General features: G+C 43.3%; 1 protein-coding gene across 9 annotated transcripts in view; it reads right to left on the bottom strand.

The window, feature by feature from the left end:
- Positions 1-13,918, bottom strand: part of TET1 (tet methylcytosine dioxygenase 1) — a 133,348-nt gene that overhangs the window by 49,704 nt on the left and 69,726 nt on the right. The gene's annotated exons all lie outside the window — the stretch shown is intronic.

Below are 13,918 nucleotides of genomic sequence, written 5' to 3'. Positions count from 1 at the left end.
TATTATTTTTGCTTTTCACACATTCAGCGAAGTCATAAAATACCAAAAGGACATAATATACAAAAAGAAAAGACAACTAGGCTAGGCATAGTGACTCACACCTGTAATCGCAGCGCTTTGGGAGGACAAGATGGGAGGATCGCTTGAGCCCAGGAATTCAAGACCAGCCTGAGCAAGATGGTGAAACCCAGTCTCTACCAAAAATACAAAAAAAATTAGTCAGGTGTGGTGATGCACACCTGCGGCCCCAGCTACCCGGGAGGCTGATGGTGACAGCATCGCTTCAGCACAGGAGGTGGAGGTTCCAATGAGCCAGGACTGTGCTACTATACTCCAGCCTGGGTGACAAAGTGAGACCTCTTCTCCAAGAAACAAAATCAAAGGCCAGGGGTGGTGGCTCATGCCTGTAATCCTAGCACTTTGGGAGGCCAAGGTGGGCGGATCACAAGGTCAGGAGTTCAAGACCAGCGTGGCCAATATGGTGAAACCCTGTCTCTACTAAAAATACAAAAATTATCAGGACGTGGTGGTGCGCACCTGTAGTCCCAGCTACTTGGGAGGCAGAAGCACAAGAATCGCTTGAACCTGGGAGGCAGAGGTTGCAGTGAGCCAAGATCATGCCACTGTACTCCAGCCTGGGTGACTGAGTGAGACTCTGTCTCAAAAAAAATAAAAAATAAAAAAAAAACTACTTTTACATCGGTAGTGTTCGTTAGGCAATATCTATTTTATTTATTTTTTATTTTATGTTTTAAATAATTAATTTTTTTTCAGACGGGGTCTTGCTCTGTTGCCCAGGCTGGAGTGCAGTTGTGTGATCTCAGATCACTGCAACGTCTGCCTCCCGGGTTCAAGCAATTTTCCTCCTCAGTCTCCCAAGTAGCTGGGATTACAGCCACCACACTCAGCTAATTTTTGTATTTTTAATAGAGATGGGGTTTCACAATGTTGGCCAGGCTGGTCTTGGACTCCTGACCTCTGGTGATCTGCCCGCCTCAGCCTCCCAAAGTGCTGGCATTACAGGTGTGAGCCACCGTGCACAGCCATACCTATTATTTTGATACAAACTGTTTTCAAGTAGAACATACACATAGAAAGGTGTACAAATCATAAGTATATAGCTTGTTAAGTTTTCACAAAATGAGCTGTTAAGTATACTTGTAGTCCATTCTCACTGTATAGTAAGTTCACTGATTAAATACATAACAATGTTATTTTTTCTGCTGGACATGGGCATTGTGTTATTTTTAGTGTTTGGGTCTTTAGAGTAACTGCTATAGTTTCAATTTCTTTCTTTCTTTCATTTTTTTTTTTTTTTTTTTTTTGAGACAGGGTCTCACTCTGTCACCCAGGCTGGAGTGCGGTGGTACAATCACAGTTCACCGTGGCTTCAACCTCCCAGGCTTAGATGATCCTCCCAGCTCAGCCTCCCGAGTAGCTGGGACCACAGGCACATACCACCATGCCTGGCTAATTTTTTTGTATTTGTTGTAGAGACAGGATATCACCATGTTGCCCAGGCTGGTCTCAAAACTCCTGGATTCAAGTGGTCTGCTCACCTTGACCTCCCAAAGTGCTGGGATTACAGACACGAGCCACTGCACCCCACCTAATTTTTCTTATTGAGATGAATTTACATGACATGAAATCCATCACTTTACAGTTGCAAAGTGTACAATACAGCTGGGTGCAGTAGTGCATACCTGTAATCCTAGCACTTTGGGAGGCCTAGACAAGCAGATCACCTGAGATCAGGAGTTCAAGACCAGCCTGCCCAACAGGGCAAAACCCCGTCTCTCTACTAAAAATACAAAAATTAGCTGGGCGTGGTGGAGGGTGCCTGTAATCCCAGCTACTCAGGAGGCTGAGGCAGGAGAATCGCTTGAACCCGGGAGGCAGAGATTGCAGTGAGCCAAGATTGTGCTGCTACACTCCACCTTAGGCAATAGGAGTGAAACTCCATCTCAAAAAAAAAAAAAGAAGAATGTACAATTCAGTGGTTTTTAGTTTATTTGTACTGTTGTACAACATAGCCATTCTCTACTTCCAGAGCATTTTCAAAACCCCAAAGAGAAATGCTGTGCCCTGTTTAAGCAATCACTCCCTATTCCCTCCTCTAATCCTTATTTATCTACTTTATTTTCTTTTTTTTTGAGACAAGGTCTCACTCTGTTCCCCAGGCTGGAGTGCAGTGGCACGATAACGGCTCACTCTGTAGCCTCGAACTCCCAGGTTCAAGTTATCCTTCCATCTCACCCTTCTGAGTAGCTGGGTCTACAGGCGCCTGTAACCACATCTGGTTAATTTATATTTTTCCTATTTTTTGTAGAGACAGGGTCTCTCTATGTTGCCAAGCCTGATTTTGAAGTGCTGGGCTGAAGCAAGTCTCCTGCCTCAGCTCTAGAGAAGCTGGGACTACAGACTAATTTTGTAAAACCTTGAAACAGCTCATCAGACATACCACAGGAATTGAGACAGTGGAGTGTTCCCATTGATACCAATTGTAAAAAGAATGATAACTCCAATTACACAGTGTATACACATTTGAAAACTTCATGTTGTACATGATAAATATACACAATATTTATTTGTAAATTTAGTAAAAGAATAAATGAAAAAACAAAGAGCCGCATGCAGTGGCATGAACCTGTAGTCCTACCTACTGGGGAGGCTGAAGCCAGAGGATCCCTTGAGACTGGGAGTTCAAGGCTGCAGTGAGATACTATTATGCCACTGTTCCCCAGCCAGGTTAAAAGAATGAGACATCGTCTCAATAAATAAATAAATAGGCCAGGTGCGGTGGCTCATGACTGTAATCCCAGCACTTTGGGAGGCAAACGTGAGCGGATCACGAGGTCAGGAGATCGAGACCATCTTGACCAATATGGTGAAACCCTGTCTCTACTAAAACACACAAAAAAATTAGCCAGGCAGGATGGCGTACGCCTGTAGTCCCAGGTACTCGAGAGGCTGAGGCAGGGGAATCGCTTGAACCCGGGAGGCGGAGACTGCAGTGAGCCGAGATCGTGCCACTGCACTCTAGCCTGAGAGTCTGTCTCAAAAAAAATAAATAAATAAAATAAAATAAAATAAATAAATAAATAAATAAATGGTAACCTCCTGGGAATAGGAGACCACTAGACTAGGTTGCCTAAGGAGATGTGAACTGGCCTAGGTCACAAACATAGAAATTCAAAACTATAACTGATCAGTGGTGGAATCACTGCACTCCAGCCTGAGCAACAAAGTGACACCCTGCCTCTCAGGCAGGAGAATCCCTTGAACCCAGGAGGTGGAGGTTGCAGTGAGCCGAGATCGTGCCATTACACTCTAGCCTGGGCAACAAGAGTGAAACTCCAACTCAAAAAGAAAAAAAAGAATAAAAATGTCTAAGATTAAACAGATTATCATGTTGCCAAAAGACACACTGTTTACACCAAGGTTCGGTGAACTTTTCTGTAAAGGGTCAGATAGTAAATATTTTAGGCTTCATGTGCCATACAACCTGTCACAATTACTCCTGTTGTATCTAGTAAGCAGCCTCAAAAATAATATGCAAACTAATGAGTGTAGTAGTATTGCAATAAGACTATGGACACTAAAATGCGACCATCATATAAATATCATATAAATATTACATAAATATTTTTACTTACATAATATCTTTACATAAAAATCATATAAATATTGTATAAATATTACATGTCACATACATACACAAGAGATGTAAGAAAAATAATATTTAGGCTGGGTGGTGGCTCACACCTGTAATCCCAGCACTTTGGGAGGCCAAGGCGGGCAGATCACGAGGTCAGGAGATAGAGACCATCCTGGCTAACACGGTGAAACCCCATCTCTACTAAAATACAAAAAAATTAGCCGGGTGTGGTGGCAGGCGCCTGTAGTCCCAGCTACTTGGGAGGCTGAGGCAGGAGAATGGTGTGAACCTGGGAAGTGGAGCCTGCAGTGAGCCTAGATAGCGCCACTGCACTCCAGCCTGGGCGACAGAACAAGACTCCATCTCAAAAAAAAAAAAAAAAAGAAAGAAAGAAAGAAAGAAAAAGAATATTTAGGCCAAGCACAGTGGCTCACGAGTTCAGGAGATCAAGACCAGCCTGGCCAAGATGGTGAAACCCCGTCTCTACTAAAAATAAAAAAATTAGCTGGACACGGTGGCAGGCGCCTATAATCCCAGCAACTCGGAAGGCTGAGGCAGGAGAATCACTTGAACCTGGCGGGCAGAGGTTGCAATGAGCCGAGATTGAGCCACTGCACTCCAGCCTGGGCGACAGAGTGAGACTCCCTCTCAGAAAAAAAAAAAATTTAAGGTAGAGAAAGTCTTCCGCTATAAAATAAATGACAGACAGGGCATGTCAGCTTCCGCCTGTAATCCCAGCACTTTGGGAGGTCGAGGCAGGCGGATCACCTGAGGTCAGGAGTTCAAGACCAGCCTGATCAACATGGTGAAACCCCGGTTCTACTAAAAAGACAAAAATTACCTGGCGAGGTGACACATGCCTGTAATTCCAGCTACTCGGATGGCTAAAGCATGAAAATCGCTTGAACTCGGGAGGAGGAGGTTGCAGTGAGCCGAGATAGCACCACTCCACTCCAGCCTGGGCGACAGGGCGAGCCTCCATCTTAAAAAAATAAAAAGTTACTAGTGTTTAACACTAATAGGATTGCAGAAAGAGGAGTCTTATTTTTTGACTTGATACTTTTAATTTTACAGATGTGCATATCCAAGAACACTGAGAATTTCAGTGTATGTATTTCTCTATAGGAAAGATCTTGAGGTCCTTCTAAGATTTATGTACAGAAAGGGCGGGGCATGGTGGCTCACGCCTGTATTCCCAGCACTTTGGAAGGCCGTGGCAGGCAGACTTGACTCCAGCATGCTTGAAGTTTGAAACCAGCCTGGGTGACATAGTGAAACTCGGTCTCTACTAAAAAATTAGCCAAGCGTGGTGGTGCACGCCTATAGTCCCATCTACTTGGGAGGCTGAAGCGGGAGGATCACGTGAACCTGGGAGGCGCAGGTTCCAGTGAGCCCAGTGTGAACCACTGCACTGCAGCCTGGGCGAGAGACCCTGTCTAAAATAATAATAATAATAATAATAATAATAATAATAATAGTAGTAATAATAATAGTAATAGTAATCTTTGAGACGGAGTCTTGCTCTGTCACCCGAGCTGGAGTGCAGTGGCAAGATCTCAGCTCACTGCAACCTCCGCCTCCCAGGTTCAAGTGATTCTCCCGCCTCAGCCACCTGAGTAGCTGGGATTACAGGCTCACAGGACCACACCCAACTAAATTTTGTATTTTTAGTAGGGACTGGGTTTTGCCATGTTGGCCAGGCTGGTCTCGCACTCCTGACCTCACTACACTCTAGCCTGAGCAACAGAGTGAAACTCTGTCTTAAAAGAAAAAAAAAGAAAGAAAGAAAAGAAAATCTTCATAAGACATTCACATTAATTAATGAGCTTAATTAAGAACCCTTGAACTTTTTTATTAGTTATATTTCATATCACTTTTAAAAATTATCCTAAGACGAGAACTTGCTCTGGGACCATCCTACCCACCCTGAAGCAAGAATAATGTTGAACTCCTTAGATCAAGTCTGGGTCTAGTAGTTCCTACGCCCTCTCCATTTTCTCATTTTTCCAGATTCCCATTGTCTTGATAATCTTATACCCAGTCTAAAGGAGCAATGTGGTGTTTTATTCTGAAATAACTGAGTCATTTGAACAGAATCTGACTATAGCCCCTCCACCACACACACACACACACACACACACACACACAAACTCCATACATGCAGTATTTCCTGTATCAAGAAACAGCTACTCCAAAAACAACAACAACCCATAAAAAAACAGCTACTCAAATCATATAGAAAAATAAAGCCTTTCGAAGTCTGTTCATTGACATGGTCAAGTAAGACCTTTACTAGAGGTAGCTCAGGGTTTGTCAACTGTTTTTCATCTTCACCAATAACCATTCCCTCCAGGCTTTTTTAGACATTTTTTTCCCTAATAACCCTCTCCGTGAAATTTTAATACCACGGACATACCATTTGGGTACTGTGACCCAATTGTAATGTCTCAGATTGTCCTCCACTCACCAACATCCAATTTTCATTTCTCTTGAGAATGCATAAAGTAAATATATCAAATTGTTGAGGAAAGACCAAATTATTAACAAAGTATTATGTGAAACACTACAATGGGCAGACCACAAAGTATTTGTCTAATCAGAAATGACACTGTCAGGACCTATGCTGTCAGCCTGAAAACTGAGTGTTTGTGGAAAAAACTCAGAGACAACCACTGGTGCCTTCATAATGTTGACTTTAAGATACTGTATTCACTTCCTCCCACTGACACTACTAAGAAGTATAGAGGTCAGGCCCTGTTCTGCAACCAACCACCATACAGTGCCCAGTACCACTGGCCATTTAATTAAACCAAATTTAAATAAAAAGAAAAGATTGGCTGGTCATGGTGGCTCACGCCTGTAATCCCAACAGTTTGGAAGCCACAGTGAGTGGGTCACTTGAGGTAAGGAGTTCAAGACCAGCCTGGCCAACATGGCAAAACCCTGGCTCTACGAAAACTACAAAAATTAGCCAGGCGAGGTGGCACATGCCTGTAATCCCAGCTACTTTGGAGGCTGAGGTACTAGAATCTTTTTTTTTTTTTGAGACGGAGTCTCACTCTGTCACCCATGCTGGAGTGTAGTGGCGCCATCTTGGCTCACTGCAACCATCTCCCAGGTTCAAGTGATTCTCCTGCCTCAGCCTCCTGAGTAGCTAGAATTACAGGTGTGCCCTACCACACTGGGCTAATTTTTATATTTTTACTAGAGACGGGGTTTGCCATGTTGGCCTCCCAAAATGCTGGGATTACAAGGTGTGAGCCACTGTGCCCGACCACGAGATCTCTTGAACCTGGAAGGCAGAGGTTGCAATAAGCCAAGATGGCACCACAGCACTCCAGCCTGAGGGCGAGAGAATGAGGCTCTGTCTTTAAAAAAAAAAAAAAGAATAGGAAACAACTGGCTACCCACCAAAGATTCACCTAAGGAGAAATCTAAAATGAACATTTAAGGCAAAAGCAACAAAAATCTCTTCAAAGAAGACCTGTACAACAGTTTTTCCCAAAGTTTTTCCAACAACCTTATTTTCCCAAAGAAGTGAAATGAACTAATTTGACTAGTTCAGAATTTCAGCCATCAATTTATTTTTCTTTTTTTAGGGATAAAAAGAAAGCTGGCCAGGAGCAGTGAATCATGCCTATAATCCCAGAACTTTGGGAGGCCGAATCACCAGAGGTCAGGAGTTCGAGACCAGCCTGACCAACACAGTGAAAACCCATCTCTACTAAAAACACAAAAATTAGCGGAACATGGTGGTACGTGCCTGTAATCCCAGCTACTTGGGAGGCTGAGGCAGGAGAATCACTTGAACCCGGAAGGCAGAGGTTGCAGTGAGCCGAGATTGCACCACTGCACTCCAGCCTGGGTGACAGAGCAAGACTCTGTCACACACACTCACACACACACACACACAAGAGTAAAATAAGAGAAAACAAAAGTCAGCTGCTAAACTAAGTGTCGAATACCTAATATTCTTGGAGCTTTGCCTCTGATCCGTTTCCCTACTGACTACAGCCATCAGCTGAGAGATTCGAAGTCCACAGAAAGTCAGGGTCAAAGAAAGTGCTGCCCCAAAAGTGGATCTGAGAAACTGCGTGACCCTAGACTCCACTCTCCTTACCTTGGTGATGTAGGGCCTCATGGCTCCTCCATATCTAGGCTGGATGGGAGCCACAGCAGAGGCTTCAGAAGTTTCCAGAATCTCTTCACTAGAGCCAGGCTTCTTTCCTTTTCACTTTATCACCGAGGCTGTAGTGCAGTAAGAGGATCACAGCTCACTACAGTCTCGATCTCTCAGGCTCAAGGGATCCCCTGAAGCTCAGCTACTTTTGCTTTTGTAGAGACAAGGTCTCACTCTGTTGCCCAGGCTAGTAGTGTCAAATTCCTGGGCTAAAGATATCCTCCTGCCTTGGCCTCCCAAAGTGCTGGGATTACTTTGATATTCTAATTTTCTCATTCCTACCCCAAACGAGAACTCCACCCTCATCTGTCCAGGGCTTCTTAGAACTCACAAGAAATCCTTTCAAATCAGGGCTGGGGTGAAGGGCAGAGGGGAAGTTGAGCAGGTTGTTAATTGAGGGAGGGATCAAAAACCTCTATTTAATTTTTTTTAACATGCAAATTGAAGATTGGCTCCAAATGTGTAGAAAATCATGACGGACCTAAGAGTTAATGCTCTCTGTTCACAAGTATTCCTGGCTATCTTCCTTTTTCTTTGGGGCTATGAGCCAGTATAATTTATTCCCAAAGGAGGAAAAACCTTCTAAGACCACCCAATCTGCCTCAAACTGTCATTCTACCAATTTCCCTCCTTATTCAAATATCTTGAACTTCTACCAAATTATAATTGAATTATCAGTCAGATTCAATCATTTCTTAAATACCACAGACTTAACTTGCCATGACCCCTTAATGGTCTGGTTTGTAGACCTCCAAGGAGAATTTTCACTTAAAACTCTCTAAAATGTAGATCTTCCTTGAAGCTTCACTCTCACACCTCTTGGCCCCTTGATGAGCCTACTCCTAGAGGACTCTACTTTATTTTCACTTCGTTGTTTTGTTTTTGGTAGAGACTGAGTCTCGGTTTGTTGCCTAGGCTGGTCTGTAAACTTCTGAGCTCACGTGATCCGCCTGCCTCAGCCTCCCAAAAGGCTGGGATTACAGGCATATGCCACCTTGCCCAGGCCCTAGAGGACTCTAAAGCAAAACCTACTACCTTCTCATTCTTCACACTTACCATGAACAATCCCCCACCCATGCTTAAGGTTAATAACCAACTCTGGTGATTAGGGTATTATTCTTTTCAGTATCTTAGCTATTTTATATATTTTTAAGAACATGGGTTTGGCAGGAATCAAACAACAAACTTTGGAGCAGAGCTAGTAATAACATGTATTAAAGAAGTTCATTGTGAGGATTAAATGAATCAATGTATTCCTATAAACTGTGGGTTGTTGTTTCTGTTAAGAGACAGGGTCTTGCTATGTTGCCCAGGCTGGTCTCAAACTCCTGGGCTCAAGCAGTCCTCTCACTTTAGCTTCCCAAAGTGCTGGGATTACAGGTGTGAGACACCAGACCCAGCCAAATTGCTGGACTTTAGTATATGTTGAAATGAACTGACTTATTTAAAGGAAAAATGCCTATTAGATAGGCATTTTTCTACTTGTCCTCCAACATTTGAGAAAAACCTTTCCTTTTCTACTTGTCCTCCAACATTTGAGAAAAACCTAGTAATTTCAGTCTCAAACTCACAATTAATAAAAGAATATTGGAAAAAATATATATATTATATATATATATTGGGCCAGGCATGGTGGCTCATGCCTGTAATCCCAGCACTTTGGGAGGCTGAGGTGGGCGGATCACGAGGTCAGGTGTTCCAGACCAGCCTGGCCAACATGGTGAAACCCAGTCTCTACTAAAATATACAAAATATACAACCAAGTCTCTACTAAAAATACAAAAATTAGCCAGGCATGGTGGCACACACCTGTAATCCCAGCTACACAGGAGGCTGAGGCAGGAGAATTGCTTGAATCTGGGAGGCGGAGGATGCAGTGAGCTATCACAGCACCGCACTCCAGCCTGGGCGACAGAGTGAGACTGCATCTCAAAACAAACAAACAAACAAAAAAGAACATTTATGAATACCTATTATTATGTACTGAAAATTTACTACTTGCCAGGTATCATTATGAACAGTACTTCATAGGAATTCTCTCATTTGCATCTCCCACTAAGTAATATTAGTATTTCCACTCACTGAACATTTCTTATTCAGATCAGTATCAAGAGCCAGGCCTCAAACCAGAGGTCTAACAACAAGGTCCTAGTGTCTAACCCCCAGGCACTGTTTTAAAATTAACAATTCAGTAGCAAATAGTAAGTGTTAACATTCACAATGAATTCCACTGGATACTAATGCTAACTAAGATGCACTGAATTAAAGTTACAATGAATTAAAGTTACTTCTTTTGGTAGTTTACTTTCTTAGATTGTATGGATTATCAAATTTCCAAATCCACTGGCCTGTTTTATTCATTTGTGTGTGAAAGGATGTTAACTGTGAGTTGTAGGAGTATAGCATTGCTATTCAAAATATTACCATCTTATGTCCAAAATCAATATTTACAGTACACACTGAGTTCAGAGCAAGCTGCTAGGGAAAATGGGTAAATTTAGAACTCAATTTAGAATCCAATCCTTAGCTAGTTGCGGTGGCTCATGCCTGTAATGCCAGCCAGCACTTTGGGAGGCCTAGACAAGAGGATTGCTTGAGTCCAGGAGATCAAGAACAGCCTAGGCAACATGGTGAAACCCCGTATCTACAAAAAATTAAAAAATCAGCCAGGTGTAGTGGCGTGCCTGAAGTCCTAGCTGCTCAAGAGGCTGAGGCAGGAGAATCGCTTGAGCCCAGCTGGTCAAAGCTGCAGTGAGCTGAGAGTGAGACTGTTTCTCACAAAAATAATCCATTCCTTGAGGATGTGGTCTAAGGTCATGGTCCATTTTCCCTCCAAATATTCCTTGGACTACAAACCCTCCTCATTTCTCTATAATCCTGATATGTTCTATATTTTTACCTTTTTCATCATATTTTATACTTTCATATAACTGGGAGACTAAGATCCAGTGAAAACTTATTAGCATTAAAAAATACCCCAGGGCTGGGCACCGTGGCTCATGCCTGCAATCCCAGCACTTTGGAAGGCCAAGGTGAGCGGATCACTTGAGGTCAGGACCAGCGTGGGGTTTCACCTTCAATATGGTGAAACCCTATCTCTACAAAAAATATTACAAGTAATGGCAAAAACCGCAGTTACTTTTGCACCAACCTAATACAAAAATTAGCCAGGCATAGTGGTGCATGCCTGCCGTCCCAGCTACTCAGGAGGCTAAAGTGGAAGGGATCACTGGAGTCTGGGAGGCAGAGTTTGCAGTGAACCGTGGTCACACCACTGTACTCCAGCCTGGGTGACAGAGGAAGACCGTCTCTCAAAAAACAAAACAAGACAATAAAAAAAAAAAACCCCAGTATAAATTTCCATATTAATTTTTAAAAAACCAAATTAAAAGACCATACAAATATAGATTAATCAGACAAGATTAAATCACACTAGTTTTACAAATAAGGTTTATGTTCACTCATACTGTAAAGGCTCAATATAGAAGGCAGACTTCAACAACCCTTTGTTTTTTTGTTTTTGTTTTTGTTTTTTTTGAGATGAGGTCTCACTCTGTCACCCACGGTGGAATGCTGTGGGGCAATCTTGGCTCACTGCAACCTCCACCTCCTGGGTTCAAGTGATTGTCCTGCCTCAGCCTCACTAGTAGCTGGGATTACAGGCGCCCACCACCACGCCCAGCTAATTTTTGTATTTTTAGTAGAGACGGGGTTTCACCACGTTAGACAAGCTGCTCTCGAACTCCTGACCTCAGGTGATCTGTCCTTTTTTTTTTTAAATTCAAATACCATTTAAATGCTCCTTAAGAGTTCAGGAGATTCTTCCTATGACAAATCTGGTTTTCTTAAGACAATTTTGTTTTCTTTTTTTTTTGAAAGGGAATCTGGCTCTGTCGCCCAGGCTGGAGTGCAGTGGCGGGATCTCGGCTCACTGCAAGCTCCGCCTCCCGGGTTCACGCCATTCTCCTGCCTCAGCCTCCTGAGTAGCTAGGACTACAGGCGCCCGCCACCACGCCCCGCTAATTTTTTTGTATTTTTAGTAGAGACAGGGTTTCACCATGTTAGCCACGATGGTCTCGATCTGACATCGTGATCCGCCCGCCTAGGCCTCCCAAAGTGCTGCGATTACAGGCATGAGCCACCACGCCCGGCCAGATCCTGTTTTCTACTAGGGTTTAGCCAGTATCAAGTCATCTTTCGTGGAATGCTCCCTCATGATCAAAGATAGCTTTCAGGGACCTTGCCTAACTCCAAGCAGAAGGCCATCAGATAACTAGTTAATTCATGATCCGACAAGCCACCAATCAAGGTTTAGGCTTTTAGTTCTTTCACTATTGCCCCTGTGGTCGTGGGTCTCCAGTCAGTTCCTCAAATGTTACCCCTTAAAGAAAAAAGTAATGTCTATTTATGTCTCAGCTTTCTAAGAACATAAGCTGCAAGAATACCGAGTATTTATTTACCATCAAGCACTTAGCTGGTGGTAATATGCACAGAAGTGTTTACACATTCCTAAGAGAAAAATCAGCTTTCTGGAGCCAAAGTTTGGAGATCTGTAAATCGTCCCCTGCTGGCTCTTTCCCCACAGGCAATAACAAGCAGGTCTTTCGTATCTTAAGAAAACAAAACCTGGGTGGTGGCTCACGCCTGTAATCCCAGCACTTTTGGGAGGCTGAGGTGGGCGGATAAGGAGATGGAGATCATCCTGCCTAACATGGCAAAACCCAGCTCTACTAAAAATACAAAAAAAAAAAAAAAAAAAAAAAGAAGAAAGAAAACAAAATCTTCTGGGGATAGTTAGCTAATACCCTACCACATTGCACCATTTTACAACCAAAGTCCTCCAAATAATTGTCTGCAATCACTGTCTGTCTAACATGCACTCTTCAATCTACTACAATTAAGTTTTTGTTCCCAACACTATGTTGAAACTATTCACCAACGTAGTCCCCACTGCCAAATTCAATGGAATGCCAGAATCATCTTTGTTTTTAATATATTTCTTTTGTTTTGTTTTGTTTTTTGTGACAAAGTTTGGCACTATTGCCTAGGCTGGAATTCAGTGGCAGAATCACAACTCACTGCACCTTTGAATTCCTGGGTTCAAGTCTGCTCCTGCCTCAGCCTCCCAAGTAGCTGGGAATACAGGCACGCACCATCATGCCTGGCTAATTTTTAAATTTTTTGTAGAGACAAGGTCTCATTATGTTGCCCACGCTGGTCTCAAACTCCTGGGCTCTAGGGATCCTCCTGCCTCAGCCTCCCAAAGTATTGGGATAAAAGGCTGAGTGCCCCCCGCACCTGACTAGAATATATTTTGATAGTATTACTCACTTCTTTAGGATTGTCGTCACTTCAATTCTCCACTCTTTATTTCACTTACCTTTGCTGGCTCCCACGTCCACCTATAAATGATGGTGTTCCCCTATGCCCTCTGTCCAATCTCTCCACTTGTCCACATACTTGGCATCAACCTACACTTATTTGCTGATAACTCCCCTATCAAGACAAGATCTTTCTTCTGAATTCCAAACTCAGTCAACCACCAACTGGATATCTTCACCAGACAAAAGTCAACCACGTCTAGGCCAGGCACAGTGGCTGATGCCTGTAATCCCAGCACTTTGGGAGGCCGAGGCAAACAGACCACCTGACGTCAGCAGTTTGAGACCAACCTGGCCAACATGGTGAAACCCCATCTCTACTAATAATACAAAAACGAGCTGGGCGTGGTGGCAGGCGCCTAAAATCCTAGCTACTCAGGAGGAGGCTGAGGCAGGAGAATATCTTGAACATGGGAGGCAGAGGTTGCAGTGAGCCAAAATAGCACCACTGCCCTTCAGCCTGGGCAACAGAGCGACACTCCGTGTCAAAACAACAACAACAACAACAAAACTCAACCATGTCTAAAAGTTATGAGTAACCTCTTCCCCATACCTGCTTTAATCCCAGTACCCACTTAATAATAACCCAAGGCTCCTCTCAAAATACCCCTATGTTCAAGACCCAAATTCAGCCACCAAGTTCAGCAGAGTCGATCTACTTAGCACCTCTTCCATCCAGTCCGTGTCCTCTACTCATAC

Source organism: Pan troglodytes, chromosome 8 (genome assembly GCF_028858775.2).
Source record: "Pan troglodytes isolate AG18354 chromosome 8, NHGRI_mPanTro3-v2.0_pri, whole genome shotgun sequence".
Classification (NCBI taxonomy): Eukaryota; Metazoa; Chordata; class Mammalia; order Primates; family Hominidae; genus Pan; species Pan troglodytes.
Note: the sequence above shows the minus strand (reverse complement) of the source record. Positions and strands in the feature narration are given on the sequence as shown.